Raw genomic sequence first — 25,229 nt, forward strand, 5'->3', positions numbered from 1 at the left:
TTCTAATGTTTACTCGAAAATTCTGCAACGGTTCAACATACCTTATTGAAATTTGGCACAGATATAAAACAAAGTCTGGAGTACAAATGGGATAAGCTTCATCCCCGAGAATTGTCCGCTTCCCAAGGGATACGTAGCTTTTTGTAATTTTTATAGTCTGTATGTTTTCTAATACCACGCAGACGAAGTCGCAGACAACAGCTCGTTTGTTATATTGTAAATGCAAAAGTTTTTATGGATAGATGTTTGTTAGAGTTAGTAGCTTATGCTGCTGAACGGATCTCTATGAAATTTGACATAGATGTACAGGCTAGTCTGGAACAACACATAGGCTACTTACTTTTTTTTTAATTACTCGAGGATAGTCTTGAGCGAAATCTACTTGTGTCACAATTATATGCCACTGTAGTGCAATTTATGAAATTAAACTAGACTAATCCGAGATAGTGTTTCCAATTTATTCTGAGTAGCTCAGAGCAATAGATTACAGCATTTGTATATAGACAATCGTACAAGTAACAACAACGAAACAAAAGTAATTCCGCAGCGAAGTGACCTACATTGTGATATCTTAAACAGTGGATGCGAACTTGATCTTTTTTCATTAGGCCCATGTTTCAGTTGGCGAACGTTTTATCTCGAATGGACCTCTGGGTACGGATCAACAGCTAAACTGACCTTTGTTGTCCCAACTTAGATCCCCAAGGATAATGTTCATTGTAAGTTTATTTAAAGTTAGCTTCTAAGTTATTCAAAGCTTATCTTTACTTATAATCGGATTAGAAATAAACTTAGTTTTATGCTTAGAACAATTTGGAATTTTAAGCTCTGTAATTTATCTAAAAAATTTTAAAAACAAAAAATTTAAATGTCCTTGTGAAGGTCGCGTGGTAAACATTTTGGAACGTATTAAAAGAAAATGAACCTGAATCCATTCAAATTCAATAATCGTGAAAAAATTCAAATGACCTCATTAAAAATTAAATGATTTTCGAAGGCAATGCGAAAAGGTCTCTCTGACAATAATAGTAAAGTAAAACGACAATTGCGAACTGCTTCTAAACGACTTGAATTCAGGCGTGTACCGTCTTAAACTCAAGGGACGTTTTTCTGCGGACTGCGTTGATGTGATTTTAGATTTTATCTTGTGTTTTATTAACGAATTTGATACTGAAAAGAGCTTTATTACACTTCATTGAATTAAATATTAAGACACAAATGTTGATAAAATAACAATTTTAAAAATAAAACAATAAAAATGTTCAGATGTTATCTAGCGTTTCAAAAATTGTCGGCGCAAAATTGTTAATGGAAATAATTAATATTTTTCATTTTTTAAATAATTTCCAGCTACGACATAAAAAACTGCAGGCATTTTTATTACTAGTCACTTAAATAAATGAATCTTTTTGCATAAAATTCAACATAAAAACCCAATTAAAACATTTAAGGGTGTCATGGTTATCACCGCATGAATTATTATTATTATTTACTAGCTTCCGCCCGCGACTCCGTCCTCGTGGTATTAATAAAACAAAAGAAAGTAGACTATGTGTTCTTCCAGACTATTCTCTACAACTATGCCAAATTTCATCTAGATTCGTTCAGCCCTTTATTCTACAAACTCTAAGAAACATCCATCTATCCATCCATCCATCCAAACTTTCACATTTATATTATTAGTATGAAGTATGATTTTAGACTTTCATACATATGTATTTGCCAACGAACATTTATACGTAATTTTGAGCACTACATCTCTGCATGCGTAGTTTTTTAGATCAATCGACTTTTACAACACCCTCGAGAAATTAGTTGGAAAGTTGTATTCCACTTTCGCAATGGAATAGAGAAATAAATAATGCAAAGTAAAATAAAACGCTCGAACAAACATCTTCCAGCAGAATTTACACGAGGGCAGAACAGCAATGAGTGCTACATTCAAAGGCGAGACAGCGCTGTTTTCGCAGTGAATGCATTAAAATAATAGCTGTACTGTTCCGTCTTGCTGCTCTACCAATGTTCAGTCCTCGTGTGAAACAGTGCGGTGTCCCGAAACAAGCGTAGCGTGCCTTTTTCATGTCCGACATAACATGGTCCCTCGATTTGCCTCTTGTTGCCCGAGGCGACCTCTGTCTTCTTTGTAAATTATTTGTGACTTACAAAGAAATAACAGAATCTCTGTATTAAATTATAGATTATATTTGCTACTTTACATTATAGTAATTGTTTGTTCTACAAACATTATATGTAGTAAATGTAAAAAGGTCTTAAGAATAAACATTAAAAGACAAAGAACAACAGAATAATGTGTAATATGTACTGTTATAAAACATTCTCTAAATTATTATTGAAATATAATTTATTGAAAAGTTAGACTTTAAGAATGCAAACAACAATTTACATATAAATTTTGCACCATTTTAAAAATCTACATTTTTTGCAATGCGGAAAAATCGTAATTATAAATTCGGCGACGCGGTAACGAAACGGTAAATATTGAGCAAATGGAAATAAATACGGTATTTGCAAAAATTTGAATGATCGCAGAATAAACATGAGTTTGTAGATGGCCGGTATCGGCTGCAGAAATGCGAAAAAATACAATTAAAACGCTTTGAAATATTCACCAAAAATATAAATTGTAAAAAAGTGTTATATTTTTTCTCTTTATTTTATATTACTTAAGGACTCCATTTTATAGATTTGCCAGTTTATAAAAGCTAGTAATTTTTTTAATAAGAAAATAAAGTGATTATAAATCACAGAAAATGTTTAAATAAGGTAGTAAACATTTATCGATATTAAATCAACTAGAAAAATAAACTTGCAATTAGTATTTGAAACTTTTGCACTCAGTTCGTCTGTTTGTATGAGTCGCCGGTAAAATAAAATTCCTGCTTCATAAAGAAACTCTTTTACATTTCAAAGCCGGAAAACTGTGATTTTTATATAAACAGGGAGAACTGCTTTAGAAATACGAGATAAGAAAATATAACGTTCACTTAAAAGGATATTACTGAGCCATTTATACGGATTCTCGGGTCCTTTCAATACAATTACTTGCGAGAAAGGTGTTAATATGTTATGGTTCAGAATTATAGCGTTTAAAGAAACTTTCACATTGCAATAATCGATTTAATTAAACCCTTTTAATAAAACCAACTTCATGTTTTGATAAGAAGAAATAGTAACTTTATTTAAAAGAAATCTTCAAATTTAATCTCAGTGTAAAATTATAAAATGTAGACACACTCTTACATAATAATATATATACTATTTTAATAAATCGTAAACACACACTTTTTTGTTGCCTAAGATGTCAGCAATTACAGCATATTTTTGAATAGTCCTTTTTTTAATGAAAAGCCCTACACTTACATCATGTTTTAGGCTATATATTTTCACGCCATTATGCTTAAGGGGTAAATATTTTGGATAAAAACCCTAATGTGGGAATGAGACCATAAGTTGCTGCCAACATCAAGAAAGAAAGATTGCAAAGGTTTGTCATGTCATGTCATTTTGACATTTGCTATTGATAATTTGACAAATGTAAACAATAAAATAAAGTTTTTATTATTTCACGCGGATGAATCCGCACGCGAACAGCTAGTTCCGAATAAGTTCTAAGAAATTGGTATAAAATCTTCGCAACAGCTCAATAATGTAGATATTCAAAATTTATTTCACAAGGCGTTTATACTCGTAATAAAAAAACATTGTAATTGCCGTCACAAATGTGCGTTACGAGTCAAACACAAATTGTGTTGTTTCGATAACTGCGATAAATTAAAAACAATTTTTCACGAAATCTGCCGCGCGATGACATAATCTGTGCGAATTCACGAACTGATTCATTGATTGCGGAATTATGTTCGCTCGTATAAACGGATTTCATTCGGATTGTGAAACGAGATGCGGTGGAATTATTGAATTAATTAATCAGATGTAATTAAAATAATAATTAATTATAGCATTTTCGCAATATGACAAATTGTAAATTTATACAACAGTTTTTTAACGTAATTGCTAGACAACCGATGAAAGTACGAGTATGGATTGCTAAAGAAGGTATGATTAAGGTGGACATGTACAGAAGAGTACGATCTACATACTGTGTTGATTTGTCAGGTTAATATACCTATATTTTTTTATTGACTTGTGTTTTTATTCCTTTTTTATTTCTAATTAACTTATGTAACGTCGTCGGTATACCGACTATAGTTAGATTTCAGGGTTTTTTTTTTCATATACTTTTCCTCTATACATATGATATCTTAGACCGCAAAATTAATGAACTACAAAACTAATTATTATGATACTTGTAATGTCGACATAAAGTGCAAAAAGTTTGTTCATCAATCTTGGGTAGGTCCGTATTTTGATAACGGCTAATAAACCTACAAACTAAAATGATTTCGTCGCTTTATTTTACGTCATTATTTCAAATGAATGAATCTTTGTTTGATTCTTTTCCCAGAAAAGATTAACAAAATTATTTTTAAGTAAAAAAGAAATAGAATTTAAAATTAAAATGCCTTTTGTCATTTAAAATTATGTTTCAATTTTTAAAATGAAATACCTTTTTATTTGCTCATAATTTAAAATGAAAAAGATTTTTGTATTTCAAGATGAAGCAGCATTTAAAAAATAAAATCATTATTTGCTAAATATAAAAGGAATATATTTGGAATTTTTGTTATAATATAATATTTGTTCATTTTGTGATTTAGGTATACTATTTTTTTAAAATCAATTCAAAAACTATACAAATTATGATGAAAGTCGTTTAAGACGTAACCTCGCAGTACAAGTCAATCTATCGTACAATAGAGAACTGCTTCCGAGCTATTTAAATTCGATCGCGTCGCATCTCAACCTCTCGGGGCTACTTCCCAGTTCCGGATACGACGTAATTTTCGACTTTTGTTCTTTACTTTTACTTCTCTTGCGATATTGAACGTATCGAGTTCTTTTGTTCTTGAAATTTACGAGAGAAATTGAAATCTTATTCAACGTTAAACAATAGCCGAATTATTTAGTACATTTCTTGTGTCCTCGCGTTCAAATTATTTGAATAATCTAATACTAAGATATATAATTATAGAACTTAAAATATAGGAAATTTTACTGTTTGTACTTATTCGCGAAGTCGTTAAGCTTTTGTAGTGTCTATCATAACATTGTCGGTTCGTTTCGTCCCACCGCGGCGTTCAAACTTAAATAACATTGGGCTTTGGGAGCAGAAACAAACTGATCTGTCCAAAAGAAATTTAACTTTCATCAAGACTTGAGCGTTTATTTCTTTTTCTATATAATCTTATTATTTTTAACAATAAAACGACAGACAATTCTAGTTTTGTGTTAGTTGAAATACCATCAAGAGCATCGACTCTTTTATTTCGCCTATATTGATCAAAGTTATTACTTTATTTCAAAGCGGAATAATTACTAACAACTATCAAATTTTGATAGAAACATAGTCAATTTACTAAATTTACAATTTACAATTTAATAAACAAAAAAGTAACAAAAGCTAGATTTATTACCAATATTTTTTAATTCCGCACAGTTTCAGTTGCGGGCAAAAGTTAGTCTTGAATAACGCAGTTTTTACAAAATAATTTCACACGACGAAATAATTACGTGAGAGTTATAATCCAATATGGATATTATCAAATACTTTATTTATAAACAAAGGCAGGGGTTTTAGCGGGATTTCGTTTAATCTGAACGTAAGGCGTACTCTGATTTGAATTAGTAAATGAGAGTCGTGAACTCCGAGATACGGCTCGAGGCCAATTTATTTGCAAATAGTGTGAGGAGTGAATTAAATTGAGATGAGTGTCACTCCTGCCGCTTATCTTCACTTTGAATAATTGAGGACCCTCGCTGTCGACCCACTTTGTGTGGTTTTGTTAATTTTACACTATAATTTTATACATTCGTTAGCATTAGGGTTACTGGGATAAACTTAACGCTATAGAATAATACTGCAACCGTTAACTTCATAAGTTCAATTTACCTAACTCTACACATTAGTAAGTAACATTTTAGGAGAAAAGCAACGAATATTGACGTATGCTCACGAAATTTGCATTTAAAACATAAAGTAAACGATTTACCTAAACACTACAGATTAAAAAAAATCTGTACTATGAAATATGTGGCTTTTTGATATAAATAATTCCTTATATTGCAATCCCAAAGGAAGTATCGCCGCTGTAGTTGAGCTTGTTGAGGCATACCACTCATCCGGCCGTCACATGTTTTACAAATCCTAACAAACGCGCGTTAAGCGATTCTAATCCTTATGTCGTTATTTATAACGACTTTACTAAATGCATTTGTTTACATGTGTTATTTGAAGAGTCTTTTCAGAGGTAAAGGTGACACATTTGTTAGTTTTCCGACACACAAAACTGAAATCGCGTTTTCGTTCGTATTCAAACAAGTTTTGCATATTGCAGAGGAAGTGCGCTTAAAATGGAAATTAAGCGACCATCATTTTGAGTTTTAAATTATGAGGAATTGTTTTCATTATTTTCATACAGAACTCACTTTGAACGTTCTTAGAATACTAACAAAGATTGTTATGTATAAAATCGTCGTATCTTTTGCATTTGACGATATTTTTAAATATTTTTTTCTTATAGGTATGTTGTCACTGTTATAAAGGATCAATTTAGTGTAAAAATAACCGAAGAATATTCCCAAGAGCAATACAAATGGAAACATTTAAAAGTGTTCGACAAAAAAGTTTGAGATTTACGTGTCTCAAGGGTAGAGTTCAAAGTTATGTTATCTTGTATCAGGGGAATTATTGAATACGAATCATTCTTAAATTCAGGATAAATTGCCTATCGATTGAAGTGGTTTTATAAAACTTGAATTAACACCCAAGGTCTGATCATGAGGCTAATACCAATACCACCGGTCACTAAATAACAGCAGACCAAAAATTCTCAACATGGAAAAATATTTAGAACGGGCGCACACCTTGGACCAAACTGTTGTGCGATTGTCGATTGTTTCGCAGCCAATTCAACTGTTTAGTTGCACAACTAAAAATCGAGTAGTGTGCGTACTTCATATAAGGTTATAGGAATCAAAGCGAGAATAAACAGTACGTACGATACGTTTAGTTTCAGAATGCTCACGCTCTAAGGGAGTCACAGGAAAAATTATAGGGATGGTAACAATGACAGTAATGAAAAGATGACATATGAACTAACTGCATACAAGACATGAAGAAGGAAACCAAAGTGAAAGAAATAATAAAATGACAGTAAAAAGTTTAAAGTCTATTAAAGGAAAATATTAATATTTAAATATGCTGTTGAATTTTTGCGTTAGTATTATAAATTTTCATTATGATGTTTTCACATACGAGAAAGAAGAATGTAAAGTATAATTAAAGCTGCCCACGAAATCCATTAGGCAAATGGAGCTTAGCTTACATTTGTGTGAGTATTAATTTGTTATACATGTGCTGGCTGCAACTTGAGGCTATTAATATCAATTAGTCATATTTAGAAGATCTTATAACATGATTAGATTTGATCAAACATTTTTGTAAAAGTTAATATTCCAATTGATTCCAAAGGTTAGAGTGGTATGGACATGTTTTACGACGAGACGATGGAGACATAAACCAGAAAGTGTTAAGATTGAATGTGGATGGCTACAAAGAGGAAGACCGAAAAAAGTATGTATGGATTGTGTGAAAGAGGACATGCTTAAGAAAGGAGTGGATTCAGATATGACTGCTGATAGAGATATATGGAAAAGCAGCACATACTGTGCCGACCCTCAATAGGGGATAAGGGCAAGTTCCAATTGATGGTAAAATGATAGGTTCAACAATTTTAAAATATTGTAAAGTAAATGTTAAAACACAAAAGCGACTAGAAAAAGTGACAAAAATATTGAATTGAAACTCGAGGTCCCAGAAGGCGGCGCAAAATCGTTCACATTTAACAATGGCCATCAAAATATAGCGGCGCGATTTGCGACTCCCAGAGGTAATATTTTAACTCAAATTAGACCGAAGGAAATACGCTGTAAATTATTTACCCGACAAATTGTTTGTTTTGTAACGGCTGACCTATTTGAAACAATCAACATTTTAAACACAACTTGCTTTTAACGGTACAAAAGATATTTACAATTTAATTATTTCTATAAATAATAATAATCTGAATTAAACAAAACATTAGATATTTAGTAAAGTAAAAGTTTTTATTGATATTATAAATGACTAACTTTCGCCCGCGATCCCGCCCCGCGTGCAAGCAAACAAAAGGAAGTAGCCTATGTGTTCTTCCAGACTATCATCAACTTTTATGCCAAATTTCATGAGATTGCTTCAGAAGTTTAGGATAAAAACTCTAACACACATCCACATTTTCTCATTTATAATATTAGTAAAATTATAAATACTACTGATTTAATGAACATCAGTTCTAGTTTTTACTAAAATAAAATTAGTTATTAACATAAAAAGGTTCCTAGCTATGATATTAGATGTGTAGTTTCTACATTTGTATGTAGCTGTAGATATATTTATCTTGTATTCTGTAGCGGCCAATGTCCGATTAATCACAGCTGTTACAATGTTCCCTACAAATAGATCAATACCGTGAACTTCAAAAACATCTCGCTAGAGATATCTGTTTCCACTCAACACGTACTTTTACTGTCTTTGTTAACAAACTTATATCGAAGCTGTTTTCACAGCTTGTGCATCCGTTTTACAGCGAAGGAAAACATCGTGATGCAAACTGCATATCGGTGAAAATCAATGATATGTGTGAAGTCAACTAACCCGCACTGAGCCAGCGTGGTTGACTAAAGCCTAGTCACCCTAACTTAGGGTAGGCTCTGAAACACTCAGTGGCGACGTATAATGAGCAAGTGGTGATGATATCTATTAGTAATTCTTCTAACGAAATTTCATTTTTAATTTATGATTAGCAAAAAATACGACATTACTTTGCTACTAAAACATCTGTTTGGATACCAATAAGCGCTAGGCAATTATTGACACAGTAAGGTACTTCGTAAAATAAACCAGAATCTATAATCTGCATACAATTATACTAATATACACATGATCTCGATGTTTGACACAGATGTACAATATAATCTGGAAGACATTAAGTTTTTTTAATTCCTCGAGACAGAAATTACATTATGCGATGCAAGCAAACATTTTATCTTTTATAAGGTCTCTCGTCATTCGGGACTTACGACACCCTAAGGATAGAAGTAAACCAATTTTCAGCATCGCTCGAGCAGGTTGATATTGCAGTCCTGTTGCGCCATGTGACATAAAATTTATGAAACAGTGATCTTGAAGAACGAAATATATTTCAAAATTCACATAAAAATATACACAAATAATTTGTACTATAACATAATATTAAAATTTAGAGCGGTCGCACGACTTTGACTAAACTATTGCACAATTGTTTTGCGATTGTCGATTGTTTCGCAGCCAATTCAACTGTTTAGTTGCACAACTAAAAATCAAGTAGTGTACACACCTCTATATACGTTCATAGGAATTTATAAGCTCCTATAACTGTAAAATACTGTGTGCTCCTACTGTAAAATACATAAAAAATTGAAACAAAACAACAGAGCAAACAAGCAGAAGCCAGTGAGTTCAGTTCGCTGGTTAATCTTAGCACAGAGTTGATAAGAGCAAATGACATCGAGTTATAAGCAACTTTGCCAAAGGCAGCATTACCATCGTAAGCACTAAAACTGTTCAACCTTAACAGTCATCCGGCCGTGACATGTTGCTGGAGTTACCAACATTGCATTCTGAACTTTACGGTATAAGTAATAAGGTAGGTTGTAAAATATTGCTCTGTTCGTTGTCCCCTTGTGTGTTATTACAGAGTGTTTATTCTCAAAGCATTGGCGAAATGAACAGAGGTTCAAATGTTTGCAAAACGTTTCGAACACGAATGGCTTATAGATGTCGATTCTGTGATGTTTATGCAAAATTTCAAATTTGTGGATAATTGAACCAACAAAGTGGATTTAATAAAAGAGAGAGACAATTCTGAGTTCATTACTATAGATATGAACAATTTCATTTAGGAAAATTGTTCGTATGTGTAGTGGTCACCTCAACCACTTATTTTTAATTGCTTTTATAGCAGGAAATGTACAATAAAGTTACATTTTTTTTGTATTTAGTGAAATAAAAAAGTAAAGCTGATAATGATGTTGAAAATAGGTCACCCAAAAGCGGCACACATTCTAAAGGCCATTAAATAGTCGCTTTCAGGGAACTATTTCGAGTTTTATCGTTCGCAATTTGTACACCAGCGAAAAGATATACATGTGCGCATTTTATTAAAATGGTACTCTAGCAACTTTTGTTGGAATCCGGAGATAGTATTCCATATTAGTTTACAACAAAAAAGATGATTAAAACGATGTAATAGTAAAAAAAAATAAAATCTCTGCATTAAATGAGTGTTTTTAGTTCTCACAAAGTCTTTTTTAACTCATATAATTTCAGAATAAATCGTGTTACATAATAATTCCAACATGAATATTGTATCGACGTCAGAAAATTGGAAAGGATTATATGAAATCCGTCGGTATTTCGCGGATGTGATCAAATTTCCCTCCAATTATATTTCACAGCTCAGCAGCGCCGCCCCGCGTCAAATATACGACAACATTCTGCTTAATCTGGCAAACGAGAATCATACTAATGTTTATTTATTTTTTTGTATTCTCATCTAGTAAATAACATTTAACTGTATTTATAAATTAAATTATTGTTAAATTAAAGAAACAGCACACTTTAAGGTTTGTCTGTGTGGTTTTATTTTTATTAGTGTATATTTATATCATGAAGATATCGTAAGGTTTTACAGCTTCGTGAAACGACTTTGTCCCCCAAAAATAATGTACATTTTTATAACTTACGCGACCCAATAGCTATCGGGTGAGGAACTAAAATGTGTATTAAGAAATTGCTACACAAAAAATCGCAAACTTTTACGTCGCTACATAAATCCAGTGGCGCAGGTGGCTCGCCGAATAAATTTCTATACGATCTTAAGCAAAGATTTATTAACGTAAATACATAACGAACGTTTTTCTTTTTATTTGTTTCCCAAGAGTACTTGAGCATTGAATGACGCGAATGACGAAATTACTCTCGATTAAAAGTCAGTCTTCAGTCAAAAGAGATATCATCGATTATAAGAGCGGGGGTAAAACTTTGACAAAACGATCGCACAGCAGTTGTGTGATTGTCGATTGTTTTACAATCAATTCTGTTTAGTTACATAACAAAAATCGATTAATGCGCACCTCTACATAGGCTCATAGGAATCAAAGCGAGACTAAGCAATTTTTCAGTAGTTTAGGTGTGCGCACTCTCTAAATAGGTGATTCGAATAAAAGGATAGATTATATCTCGTGATTTAAGAAACTAAAATAGTTCAAAACATTATAAGGAATCCTTGTAAAAGATACTATGATGAAAACGATAATAAAATCTATTAATTTCGTTAATAACTTCACGTGTATTAAAAAATCAGCGCTTTAATTCCTGTATGAAAAAGTTAACCGTTTTCCCGCGGCGGGCGGTCTGACCGGCCGTACGAATCCATAAATCAACGTTAAATATCTCTCAATTGAACTGATGTTGAGTAATTATTTGCACCTGTCGATGAAATGTTGCACTTATTAACAATGATATTTCATCAACATACTAACCATTGACCGTTAAACTGTCACGTAATTATTGAGGTTTTTTATTTATGTAAAATACTAGGTTTCGCCCGCGATTCTGTCCGTGTGGAATAAAAACAAACAAAAGTAAGTAGCCTATATGTTCATCCAGACTATGCTCTACATCTATGCAAAAATTCGTCGAAAACCGTTTATCCGTTTTGACTACAAATTCTAACAAACATTCACCCATTGAAAGTTTCGCATCAATTTTATTTAAAAAAAATATTACATATTTGTAACTGGGTTTATTGTTTTTCCATAATATGAGGGTTTTGACATAAATAATTAATATCCAGTGTGTCATAAAATAAAACGGCCACAAAGCTATAAGTCAAGGGAGGGGACATAGTAAACACGGGCGGAGAAGTGTTATTTTTATTATCTCTTGAACATAAATATCGCAATCCGTGTACGGTTCTTAGAAATCCGTCCCTCGGAAGTAATGCTTTCACACAAGGGCGGATTAAACAATACAGTAATACTTTCTGTTTTATCTCAGCATTGTTCGTTACCAGTCAGTACTGCATTAAGATTCTACCCTCGTGTGAAATTGGCATAAAGTTAGGGGTGAGTGTCGTGACGGTGACTCTCCCGTCATAAAACGACAGATACGTGTCGGTAATTTATTTTATGCATCATAAAATGTTCGAAGATACAATAAAGCGATAAAGTTTAAACCAGTTATTATGGCGAATGAGGGATATTTGAATTTGAAAATACGTAAATTCTATTAAAATATAAAAATACTTTAACATTGTGTACTGACAACCCTAATAGGAATCTTCCAATATTTAGAGGTAAACTATAGAATGTTCTATCCGTTTCAACTTTTTTATTAAAAATAATTGTCAAATATGTTTTGTTAAATTTCGATAGCAACACAAACTAAATATCAGTAACAATACAAAAAAGAATGACTAAATTGAATAATATAAAACTACATGTGAAATCTGCGAGTGTTAAATGACTCAATACCATGTTTAATACTGTATGGCAACCCTTATTTTGTGAGCTATTTCCATTAAATTAAGCGTAACTCACCCTATACTTCCACCCCAAACAATAACACATCTATGGCAAATAAAATAATATCAACTAATGGTTACAATCAAATAAAATTTATTTCCATTTAGATTGCATTCTGTACCCCAATGTTCGAACACACGAAAGAATTTGTGTTTCTGAACCAAGTGTTTTGAAGATTATTACCATACTACTTTATTACTTTAACTACACTATTAAGATTTTTATTAAAATATAGCACAATATTAGTTTCAAGGAAAAAATTGTTTTCGATTTTTGTTTCAAAATGTTAAGTGCTCTACCGATTTCGACCTTTCACTGAAGGGTAACTGACATAGACGGGCATATTATAGGCTACTTTTTTATGTTAATATTGCGTGGACGAAGTCGCGACAACAGCTAGTAGATAAATAAAATGTTTGCATTAAGAGGTATACCAATAAATTAATATAAAATATTACAAATACTTTTCCAACATGATAAAAATAATAAAAGAATATATGGTAAATGTCACTCACCTTCATGTGATATTGATAATATAAATTCCTGTCGGATCGAGAAAGGAGCAGCACGGGAAGGGGGGGAGGGAGATTCTAGCATGGAAGCGACAAAGGAAGAATTTCTTAGAAGTCATGTGTAGCTTTTAATTTTATCTATTTATTACTTTTATCCCAACTATTTATTAACTCTGGCAATATGACACTACTAATTACTTTCCTTTCTTTGTACTGAAAAAGATATTTATAAAGAATTAAAGAGCATTTTTATAACATATCATTGCCAGTGTTAGCCATGGATAAATTTTTAATAGGCTTATGCAAGTTTGTGTAATTCGCAAACCTAACCTATCTGTCCAGAGACCTGGGCAATCGTCATACCTCGCTCTTCCCTAACGCGGGCACTGATCGCTGTGGACATAATGGATATTGTAACCCAACAAAGTTAAAAAGTAATAAAACAATAGAGCAGAGCAATGAATCCGATAGTTACTTTTATTGTCGGCGTATATTATGCAATAATTCAAGCGGAGAATGCAAGTGTTGGAAAAGTTTGCCTGTGACTACACTTTCCAAGTCTCGCGAAGTTACGCTACGCTAGCGCCGGCCGGAGCTGAATTCAGGGAAAATGAAGTAATTTTGAAGGAAATTCTCGAGTTCTGAAGGACTTTTAGTTTCAGCTAAATTGGCATTTATCGAGACGAGGATATGGATGTTTTCGTTAACAAAAACATCTGCTATCAATCTTGCGAATTAATACCAAACGAAGTTTGTAGATCCCTTGATGTTTTTGAAGTTTTAGTTGATGTTTTGGCGTTTGGTTGTTTACACTACGGCTTACAAGTTTAGTAAATCAGCTTAGTGAGGTAAAGTTAGTATGTCTACATTACAGTTCTATTTTGTATGTTGAATATTCTAGATAGTTTAAATAATTAGAATTTTAATTCCACCTTTCCCAAAAGATTTCGTAAAACAAGTAATTTGTCCTATTATGTACTAATTGAACTTCAATTTATGAATTATTTTTTTCAAACGAAAATTGTAGGAATTTAGCATCTATGAAAAATATAATTAAATTTATAATTACAATTTAGTTTCTGTGAAAAAGCTTATGAATAAATAAAGATACTAATGGAGTCTGCCAAATAATTTGTTTTGAATAATTTGTTAGTACCTAACTCAAGGGATTGACCTGGTAACGAAATTTGCATGTTGACCGTCCAACGGAGTAGTTTTGAGTGAGAGCTTAACAAAGCGCTTTTAACATGGGCTTTAAAGTTCCAATGGTTGAAGCTCTGACAGATTTCAAATTGTTCGATATAGAATGGATTACAGGTGTTTACAAAAAGTCCTTTCTTTTAAATCTTTTTCTGTTTTCAAGGTAATAATTATTTTACAAGCTTTTTCTATAAATTTACCTTCATATTGTTGAAATATGGGTCATTCGTGTAATAGGTATCTTCTCATTTTGCAAAGAAAACATTCATTTGCTTATATAGGATCTTTGTATAGCATAATTTTGGCGGTAGTGTCTTGTAAATGGGTTAAGTAAATAAAATATAAACGGATACGAAACCTGAGGGAATTTCTGTGAGACAAGTGTTGATTTATCTCTTTAATACTGAAACTAAATTTAGATTTAACAATGTATTAAATTATAAGAATACGCTAAAATTCTTAAATCTATGGTTGGAATTCGCATATTCATTTTGTCCAACGTGGTCATCAATGTGGAGTGTTCTGGAAATATGTAGAAGGTTCACAATTCCATTGAATTTATGATTCCTATTAGATAAAAAGTTTTACGAAGCAAAGCTTCGTTTCAGAACTCTACCGTATATAATATAATGTTATCATATCATACTAATATTATAAATGTGAAAGTTTTGATGGATGGATGGATGAACGGATGTTTGTTAGAGTTTGTAGCCTAAACTGCTAAACGGATTTCAAGGAAATTTGACATATATGTTGGGTCTGGAAAAATTCATAAGTTACTTGGTTTTTTTTTTAATAATACGCGGGCGAGGCTCGGGTGAAAGCTAGTCATTCATATGTCAATATTATTAAAACCGTATTTTTACAAGTAAGTATTTTGAGTACAAAAACATACCATTTCCTATACATAGATAAAAATAAGTCAGAGTACAAAGATGTACTAAAAGGGCAAGTTCAACCCTTGAAGTTCCCTTTTACATGGTATTCATTGTTATTCGCAAAGACAAAGAAAGCTCACGATGTTTTCTTTGAAAGTACCGCCAGTGATAAATATGTATCAGCGGAAAAAGTTTCTTTTACACTATCCCTCAGGGTTGGCCAACGATAGAAAACCACAAAGGAAGTATTCACTATGCCTTAGTATCGCATAACAATATCTTTACTACATTAAATCATGAAAAATAAACCAAATGTAACATCAATTTTATACGCAGAAAGATTCATTTATCATTATTAACATATAGTTTAATTTTTTCTCGTAGACAAATCCCATCTGCAAAGTTTAGGCGCTAAAATCCTTTCGAATACTTTGACTAATATTCGGCTAATCGGCAGTATATCGAATTTAAAATATATTCCTCAACCAATATACAAAAATGGCCAACCTTATCGTTAGTAGAGACGCATTAACGCACCCCCATGTTCACCTAAGTAAACCGGAGTGTCTAAAGTGTTATGGCTCCGACCTCTTACTCCTGCCACTCGCAGAACTTTCTCGAAATCAAGTCGGTTCCGCATATGTTATGCAAGATATATCAAATGTTAACTAAAACGAATAATATTTTTCAAGATTTACACTCGTTTGTATAATCGAGACGTTTTAGTGATGAATGTGTTTTTGATTGTCAGTGTTTGGATCTTGAATTTTATAATCAACAGATTTTAACATGAAAATAAATATTGTGGTTTAATGTATCGTATTTAAATGGATAATGGATTTTGTAAATCAGTACATTGTAGATATAATCTGAGATCTATTATCCAAAGCCACAAAGGTTTTTTAAAAAAGGTCTGAAGAAAATGGTCAAAATTTGAAATGAAGCAGCTATCATCGCATCTGGCCACAATATTCCATTTGTATTCTTTTTCAATTGGTAGAAAATCGTAGATTTGTGAAAATCGAAATTCTCTTTATTTCATTCGATTCGCTTTATAACTCTGTGGCTGCAAAGTTTGAAACCAATAAATATTTTCTTAGAGAAAATGTTTGGGAACAGAGATGGCGCCACCGATTACAATGCACCGAGTGTTCGTTATTACGAAATCTAGATTGCTTCAGAGGTTTGTATTCCCCTATCTAGATCAAATACAATTTTGCAAATAAAATTCATTACTTCTAGTCTATTGAAATGCTTCGATTTTTTATTAGAAAACTGCGTCAGCCTGTCTAGTGCAAAAATAATTATATCAACAAAACTTTTGCATGATCAAACATTTAAGTAAGAACGAAATCGATTACATAATCCAATATATGCAATGTACTTTTCTGTCCTAAGGCAGTTATACTAAAACAAACTCTAACCGATTTATTAGCCGCTACATAGTTTGAGTTACATTATAAGTCATTCATAACAATGCACAATAAATACACGTTAACGAAAATTTTATTACTAATACAATCGTGTCTAAATACTGCATCCTCATAGCGTCTTCGATATCTAAGCTGTAACCTTCACTGAAGATGGAATTATAACATTAAAAACCTAAGAAGCTTGTCCACTAATTAAATACAATACGTCTTTATTCCAAAATACATCAGATTCCGTTCGATTACTTTGAATTTAAACACATACATAGATATATCCCAACATTCACATGTAAGACGTAAGATATTTCGTAAATATTTAAGAGATAAGATAACCTTGTTTTTAACTACTTTACGGCTTCCATTTATTTTATAGAGAAAACAAAACAACGATACAATTGTCATGAAGTAAGACACGGAAAATATCACGAATACAAGATAAAACTACTTCCATGTATTATTCAGCTACGAGTGTTGTAAATCGTTGTCGGCTTCAAACATAAAACAAAACAACTTTAACTGGATGTGACTTGCTGCTATGTTATCATTTATAGGAGTTTTTTAACGATAGCTATTATATTATAACTTTTGAATTCGATACTTAGTTAATACTAGCTTTCGCCCGTGACTCCGTCGGCGTGAAAATAAAAAAAAAACAAAAGTGAGTAGTAGTAGGTAGAGTGAGTAGTAGTAAGTAGAGTGTGTTCTTCCCGACTATGCTCTACGGCTGTGCCAAATCCATCCATCCATCCATCCATCTAAACTTTCGCATTTATAATATTAGTTAGATTATTATATTAGTTCGATAAAATAGATTCTTATTTCACTGCCTTGTCTATCTTGTAATATTAAGCGAAATAAAATATAATTTGTATGAAAACTACAGTTAAATATGATGTCTCTTGCCATTTCAGGAAATTTGCAACCGCCGCAAGATGCGAATTCATCGAAATATGCTGAACGGTAAATTGTCATAACAATAACGGAAATCGAAAAATAACTTAGAATGTCTTGGTAATGGTTGATGAAAACTAAAAATACGCAAACCGGATTTGAGCCATAGAGAATAGTGAAAAAAAACGATACTTTTTTACCACCAATTCTAATTAACAAAAGATCGCATAACTTCAGTTATTTCATTTTAAAACCTACCCGACGTGCACTGGAATTCAGATCAAAAGTTCAAAACATAAAAAAAAACTTTGTATGAAAGTTTAGCTAATTGCCACATCCAGGCGTCTAACTTCCTTCGTTCCAGCACTGAGCGAGGTTTAATAAAGCGGACGCCTCTCAGACTTCTCTCGTTCCCAAACTCACTTTGTTCCAGTTAATATTATTTAGTGTAACTGAGAAAGTCTCCCGTCCTACCCTCAGACATTAAATACTAAAGAAGCCAAGAGAAATTCTAATAACAAAAAAAAATAATTAAAACAGACCAATTTACGCCGATGTTAGATGTCTCTACAAATTGATCCGAGTGTTTAATTTCAAACTTCAAGTAGCCTAAGTAGACTGTAAACATACTCTTCAGTTTGTGAAACACCGAAGCTAAGTATTGTTCCAAGCGACGACATTTGAGTAGGCTTTTAGTTTGAAGTTCCCTCAATCGTTGTTATAAATATACCTGCTGATAAAAATACAGTAGGTACACAAAGAATTAATTTTTATATTATTATTTTCACTTTCCTTTTATAAAATCATTATATTAAACATAAACATAAAATTAATGAAGCAAATTTAAGTTCTGAAAAGCAGAAAGTTAGTGAAACGTTAAACATCAAAGGAAAAGTTTTTAATAATTTAACGTTCACAATTGTTTATTTAACCGAAACTCGTTCTGGATTCAATGCAAAAGACTTTCAATCGATCAACAACGGAGAAAAGATAAACTTAAAACGAGCGAATAAGCATTTAATAAAAGAGCCGCGGACAATGAATAAGAAAACATTTCCTTTGCCACGATTCATCAAAGATTCTTGGGAAATATAAACGCTGATTGTATAAGGTATGAAGTAGAGACTGTCGTATTCTCCCGTATTATTGTGTTTAGTCGTCTATTGTGAACGAGAAGAAAGGAGTTTAATAAAAAGGAGCAGCGGAGTCGGGAAGGCAGAAATGCAATATTCAAAGGCACAACGGCAAAACACAATATCAAACAAACGATTATTGAGTGCATCTCGATAAATATAACTATTGTTTTCTTCTTACAAAATACAACCCAAGAGTTATCAAATTTTCTTAACATTCTACACGAGATATTCCAAAATAAACATTATAATTGATTGAGATGAAGTGAAGTATAAAAAACGACGAATTTAATCAAATCTAGCATCATAAAGCAACAATTGCTTGCTGTTTTGATCGACAAAAGAGTACGTGAATAAAAATCAAGTGCAGCAATTGCATAAGCATCGCAACATTCAAAAGAAGTAAAATGGAAAAGGTACGTCTGCTCTGCTTAAGTATCAGCTACAGACTTGAATTCCAATAGACTTCCAATCTGCGGAACTCTAGGTATTTGAAATTCAGTGAGCTCGCTACGAATACGAATACAGACCTTTTACGAAGCTCTCGATGGTATTTTACTTGCACTAGAAGAGGAATCGGTAACCATTAAATGCGTATTTAATATAAATAAAAGAGAATCTTCACAGTATTCAACAGTTATTTCTGAGAATTTACAATTGTCTTTACTTTGGCAACAGTACTAAATACTTAAAGTAAAATAAAGGTCCGAGTGAAATAAATTTTATTCGTCTTGTTGAACATTTTTAGGTACATCCTAATTACTCTTCTGTCAATTTGTACACTAGCTTCTAAACACTATGCATCTTCTAATATTTAATAAACCATTAAGGCAGTTTATGTTATCCGAGAGCTTAAAAACCAAAAAATTTTTTTGTTTGTTATCTACATGTACAAAATGTTCTATAAATCATACACCGATTTAAATATGGTTTTATTTTTGATCAACTGACTCCGACCTATACTTGAATCGTGCGTATCGAATGTCAAACGAATGACATCACTGAAAACAAAGTGTTGAAGAGTCAACTATCCAAAAATACATAAAAACAGCGCTGAAATGACACGAAGTATCGTACTAACTGTTTTAAGATTTAACAATCGAATTTACTTTTACTGTAAAGTATAACTGGCTTATATACTTACAAAATTCTGCCAATATCTTAACATCGTATAGATTGGTCAACTTAAACACACAAAACGCTAAAAGGAATTTTGTTTAATTTTAAAATTGATGTGCGATGGATGTTACCAGAGCGTAGAGTTTCCTCAATAAAAATACGAGCTATAAATTTTGCTTAGGACTTTTACAATGAGTATTCTGTACCATTTAACATGTATACCAATAACTTTAACTTGTTAGCTAAATTCTAAGGACACGAGAGTTGTCTATACTTATCTATCTTTATTTATCTTTTTTCTATGTATAATGAACTTCGTTTATAGGAATTCTTCAATTTGTCGGCTGTGATGAGGGTCGTGTGTCGTGAGCGCAGACACAGCCATATGAAGTTCACGTGAAACGTGGCTTGACATTTCGGAAGCGAACAGTATTCTTTGGCTTTGATCTTTCACGACAAAATCCTTTGTAACATTTTTATATTATTTACCCTAATCACAGAGTAACTTAATTATCTTGTCAAATGATAATAGAAAACACAATACATCAATAGAGGAGAAAGAGAGGAGACTAAAATAAGACGGTTATATTTCCATATATCACCGATAAATTAGTCTATTTAAGAAAACATATTAACTACACTAATATTTATTTAACGATTAGGTTATAAGGTTCAATAAATTAATGTAATATTTGTTAAAAACACAATGGTTTAAAAAAACTTCACTATTCATAAATTAATAAATAAGTAAATAAATAAACAAATAAATATTTTAACAAGTTAAAATTTGGGCATCGTTATGGTGCAGAAAATTCTGCAATTTTATTTTATGAAGAGAGGACTTTACAATGTTTGTATATGAAGTAATTCTGTGTGGTATTTTCACAGGCTCCCTTTGTCAGCAGCACGTCAACATTGCGTTTTCAGCCAAAAGCTAACAAAAGATCGGACAGTCATATTACACACACGTTTAAATATAAAAAAAGGATTTTTAAAACAAAACCGTGACGAAGGTCTTTGAACAAAAAATAGTTTAAAACGACATCATTTTTTAAATCCAGTAAACTTAATAAATTACCAGTTCCTCAAGAAGGCGCGAACACTGGGATGACAGAAGATAGATTTATCCAGAAGACGAAAACGTGGATCATATGTGCGTGGTGGCGGCGTCACGTACGTGAGTGAGATAACCTCAGAGAGATGATTACTTAAAACTGTGTTTTCAAAAGCCGCGAAAATTACTATTAAATACCTATTATGATCTTAAAGCTGATTAAAACAAACTTAAAGTTTTTCTATCAAAATAAGCTTCACTCTTCCAGTAACATCGACGGGTCGTTTTAACTTTACCTCTAAGGTATTATAAAATCCCGATAGGTCTCACCCTGCCTCACCCCCGACAGCATCGATAGCGTTGACTTATTATATTATCCTGTTATTCTCAAGAAAATACCGACGTTAAAATTATTTTAAAACATTAAGTTTCAATTTTTACAAAGTTCTTTAACGTTCGGTGCTTTGGGTTATAGTTTTTGGCGCCATAATTTCTACATTAAGGAGCAAGCATTGATTGTGAAAATATTGTGAACTCCTTACTTTTTCTGTGTTTCAATTATTAAAAATTAAAATCTTTTATCGCTACTCACGCTTTTGTATGTCGAGTAAATATATTAAATAATGCAATTTCCCCAATAATTTTGTTTCCCGAAAGAAACCATTGTAATGATATTTTTATCTTCGATACAAAACAATTTTTCATCTTGATATTAAAGGATTCAATAACATTAGCCCGAAGGGCACTTTTATTATGTTACGATCATCTCAACATGAATCCTTGTAATTTTACAATGTGCTTTCTATTTTATATAACAAAGAAGCTTGCGGTCACCAGAATTCCCTGAAATACCCAAGCGACTGCTGCCCTTAGTCACCTGCTATTGTAGATACATTACTTAACTTTAATAGTAGAGAGAGAGCCCTTTCCATCATTTAATTTTAAGATAAGTCTGGAGAAGGAAAGTGGTCTAAAATTAGGTTTCCGACACGCAAACGCTTGATAGACGAAATGCGGAATCACTTCCACTTCACGCTTACTTTTGTGAAGTTGTGGGATTGCATCAAGCGAGTAGAACCTAGTTATGGTAGACTCTATCACTGTTAGTGTTTCTTCTAAAACGTTGATAATTTTTGTTCTCTTTGATCTGATTTTATATTATACGTCAAAGTTTAATATCAAAAATGTAATTAAAGCCAATTCCTCGCACTACGGGAGCAATATGAGCGGAACATGTATTTTATGTTTCGCTTTTATTAATATTTCAGCCGTTTTATTGGTCGATATGAAATTGGGTTCCGAGTTCCTTGCTATTCTTTTTAACTAAAGAGTAGAGTGAAATTTCGTCGTACATATTCGTGGAAAAATTGAATAATTTTTGCACGTTGTTCATTAAATGTTTAAGTTAGTGTACATATTGTAAGGATTTTCATTTATTTTATTTATTAATGCATTTCGACTTTAACGAGAAATATGATGGACGGATACAAATAGCAAATCCATACAAACCACATACACTGGCACCGTACAACAAACAGCCGAAGGCTACCACAAAACTCCGGGGAGGCGATTATAAACTGCGACGTAATCCTTTACGAGTGTCGTCATGGCCGTGGACACAATATTGTAGCGGAGCGTCGACGCTTTCTGAGGCCTAATTCCCCGTGTGACAGCATCACTGTGGCCCACAATCCACAATCGCCTCACATGACGTCATCTAACATCCTCGTAACGAAGCAACTAAGCCCATTCCCATCCAGCTAGTATAGAACTTCAATAGCAGAGTGCAAAAACGTTCCGTCACAAAAAAATCAAACCTCTATTTGAGTTTTGCATGTAAAAGTTTATCTATCAAACCGGACGTAGAGTTAACATAATCGGTATGAAATGAAGAACTTGCTAGGCAAGTCGGCACTGAGAGTGTTAACTTAAAAACAGACGAAAAAAATTAACATTCTTTGCTTGTGACGGAAAAAGTTTAACTGTGCTAAAAATGCAAGAAACCGAATTACAAAAGCCCATCGTGTGAAGTTAATCTAAGTTATTTAATGTTATTTATGTTATCGTTACCGCAAATACGAAATACATGTTTTAAAAGTAATTCGAATACAGATGAGAATCTCGCCGGCCAAAGTAAAAGAAACCAAAGTTATGTAATTTATCATATGATTGTGTTTACGAAACAGAGAAGTTTAATGTAGACAAAGGAACGGAAAAATGCGGAATTACAATACAAATTAGCTTTAGAACTTTTACTTAAATATTCAAACCGAAAGATAATAGCAATCATTATTGTGGTAAAATGTTATGCAAAGTATTATCTGATTGTTATTAACATTAAGAACGGGCGCATCTTTGACTAAACAATCGTACAACAGTTGTGCGATTGTCGATTGTTTTAGTTGCACAACTAAACAGTTGAATTGTGTAGTAGTGTGTGTGTGTAAGCTGATAGGAATAAAAGCGAGACTAAACAGTTGTGCGATACTTTAGTCAAAGGTGCGCTCTAATTATCTCATAGAACATCGCAACGTGTAACTAATTAAATAAGGTAACTTTTTTTACAGTCAAATCCAGTGTAGTTAAGCTCATTATCAAGTTAAGTACCTTTAACTGAAATTTAAATACAAGTATTTTAGGTTCTATGGACTTATACAGCTGTTGTTAAGTTATTCCGATTATATGTGGATTTGAACCTCGGATTATGACTCACAATAGATGATACTGAACGACACCTCAGGGTCATGCGAGGCAAATGACAGGGAACAGTTTGAATATGTGGGAAATGTTTGTGTAGTAAACATTCATCTGACATATAACTACAGTAATTATGCATGAGTTAACAAAATGGTCGAAGTGGAACGTATAATATATATAGGTATCTCTTTTATTTCAGAACGGATAAGAGAGATAACCCTATGTTTTTTTACAGTGAAAATCCAGAGTAAAAGCTTGTATTAATAAATCCATATTCAAAATAAACAAACTAAAGCACAAACAGTTGTTTGATTTTATAGTTCTCCTGAAAATACTGAAAGTGAAATAATTTTCTATTTCTCTTTTATAATGAAGCCAACTCTATTCTTTGTTTTCTTTTTTTGTAATGCATATGCTATAATTTTTAAAACCTCATTTTTCTCTCTTCATACGCATTATATGAATTTTAAAACCGCAACTCGAGAATTAACGAAAAATAAACTTATATTACCTACTTTAATATTTTCATAGATTAACGTAAAGGCATTTTTTATATCCAATATCTTACCTATAATTATTCTTACTCAATAATAAAGGAATAATTTTATTATTAAACATAATAATATAAAACAAAAGAACATTATTAAAATTTGTAACTAATTTTCAAGATTTTATTAATACTACTACTGTATTTTCTTTCATATCTCCGAATACGATGACTCAAAGCGAACCAATAAAGGGTCTTAATTAAAATATTCATCGTACAAAGGGTAAACTTTACTCACCGACAACAAAAAATCCTTTTCAAATATTAATAACAGGTAATAATTATCTATTTAAAACTGTATCTCACTGCACTATCCCGTGTCACATGCCACTTAACTGTATGAGCGTTTACGATAGGACCGAAATGATTATTTTCGTACGAACTTATAGAGTAGGGAGCGCACGTCCACCCCTCGCGATGTTCAAACGAAACTGATGTATTCTGCTGCAGAATGGCCAAGATTCGAGTCTGTGTATTCAACCATGAAACTTGGCGATGCATAAACTGACAAATAAATTATAGATTTTTATTGATAATGGCTTGAACTTTGATCCGACCTCCATGTTTGCGAGATTTTTCATATAACGGCGGTTCGCGGTTGAGCTTTTATAAACAGCCGGTTGATGTTTGTAATAAAATAAACAATTTAACAGATAGATTGAAATACTTCCGTTTTATTCGTTTTCAGTTCTACGTTTGATGGATATATTTTTGTCTGTGGAGTGATAAAGTTCTGGTCAAATTTGTGATAGGTATTTATATATAACTAGCTTTTGCCCGCGACTCCGTTCGTGTGGAATTAAAAAAAACAACAGTGAAAGCCTATGTGTTCTTCCAGACTATGTTCTACAACTATGCCAAATTTCACCTAGATCCGTTCAGTCGTTTAGGCTACAAACTCTAACAAACATCCATCTAAACTTTCACATTTATATTAGTATAATGATTGTTAACTGAATATTCAATT

General features: G+C 32.2%; 1 protein-coding gene across 3 annotated transcripts in view; it reads right to left on the reverse strand.

The window, feature by feature from the left end:
* LOC106100211 (glutamate receptor-interacting protein 2) overlaps positions 1 to 24,675 on the reverse strand; it is a 128,434-nt gene extending 103,759 nt beyond the window's left edge. For all 3 annotated transcript variants that reach the window (XM_013278988.1, XM_013278989.1, XM_013278987.1), the window contains exon 1: positions 24,501 to 24,675. The gene's annotated coding sequence lies outside the window, so the exon portion shown is untranslated. The remainder of the gene's footprint in view (positions 1 to 24,500) is intronic.
* Positions 24,676 to 25,229: the final 554 nt, after the last annotated feature.

Source organism: Papilio polytes, unplaced genomic scaffold, assembly GCF_000836215.1.
Source record: "Papilio polytes unplaced genomic scaffold, Ppol_1.0 DF824069.1, whole genome shotgun sequence".
Taxonomy (NCBI): Eukaryota; Metazoa; Arthropoda; class Insecta; order Lepidoptera; family Papilionidae; genus Papilio; species Papilio polytes.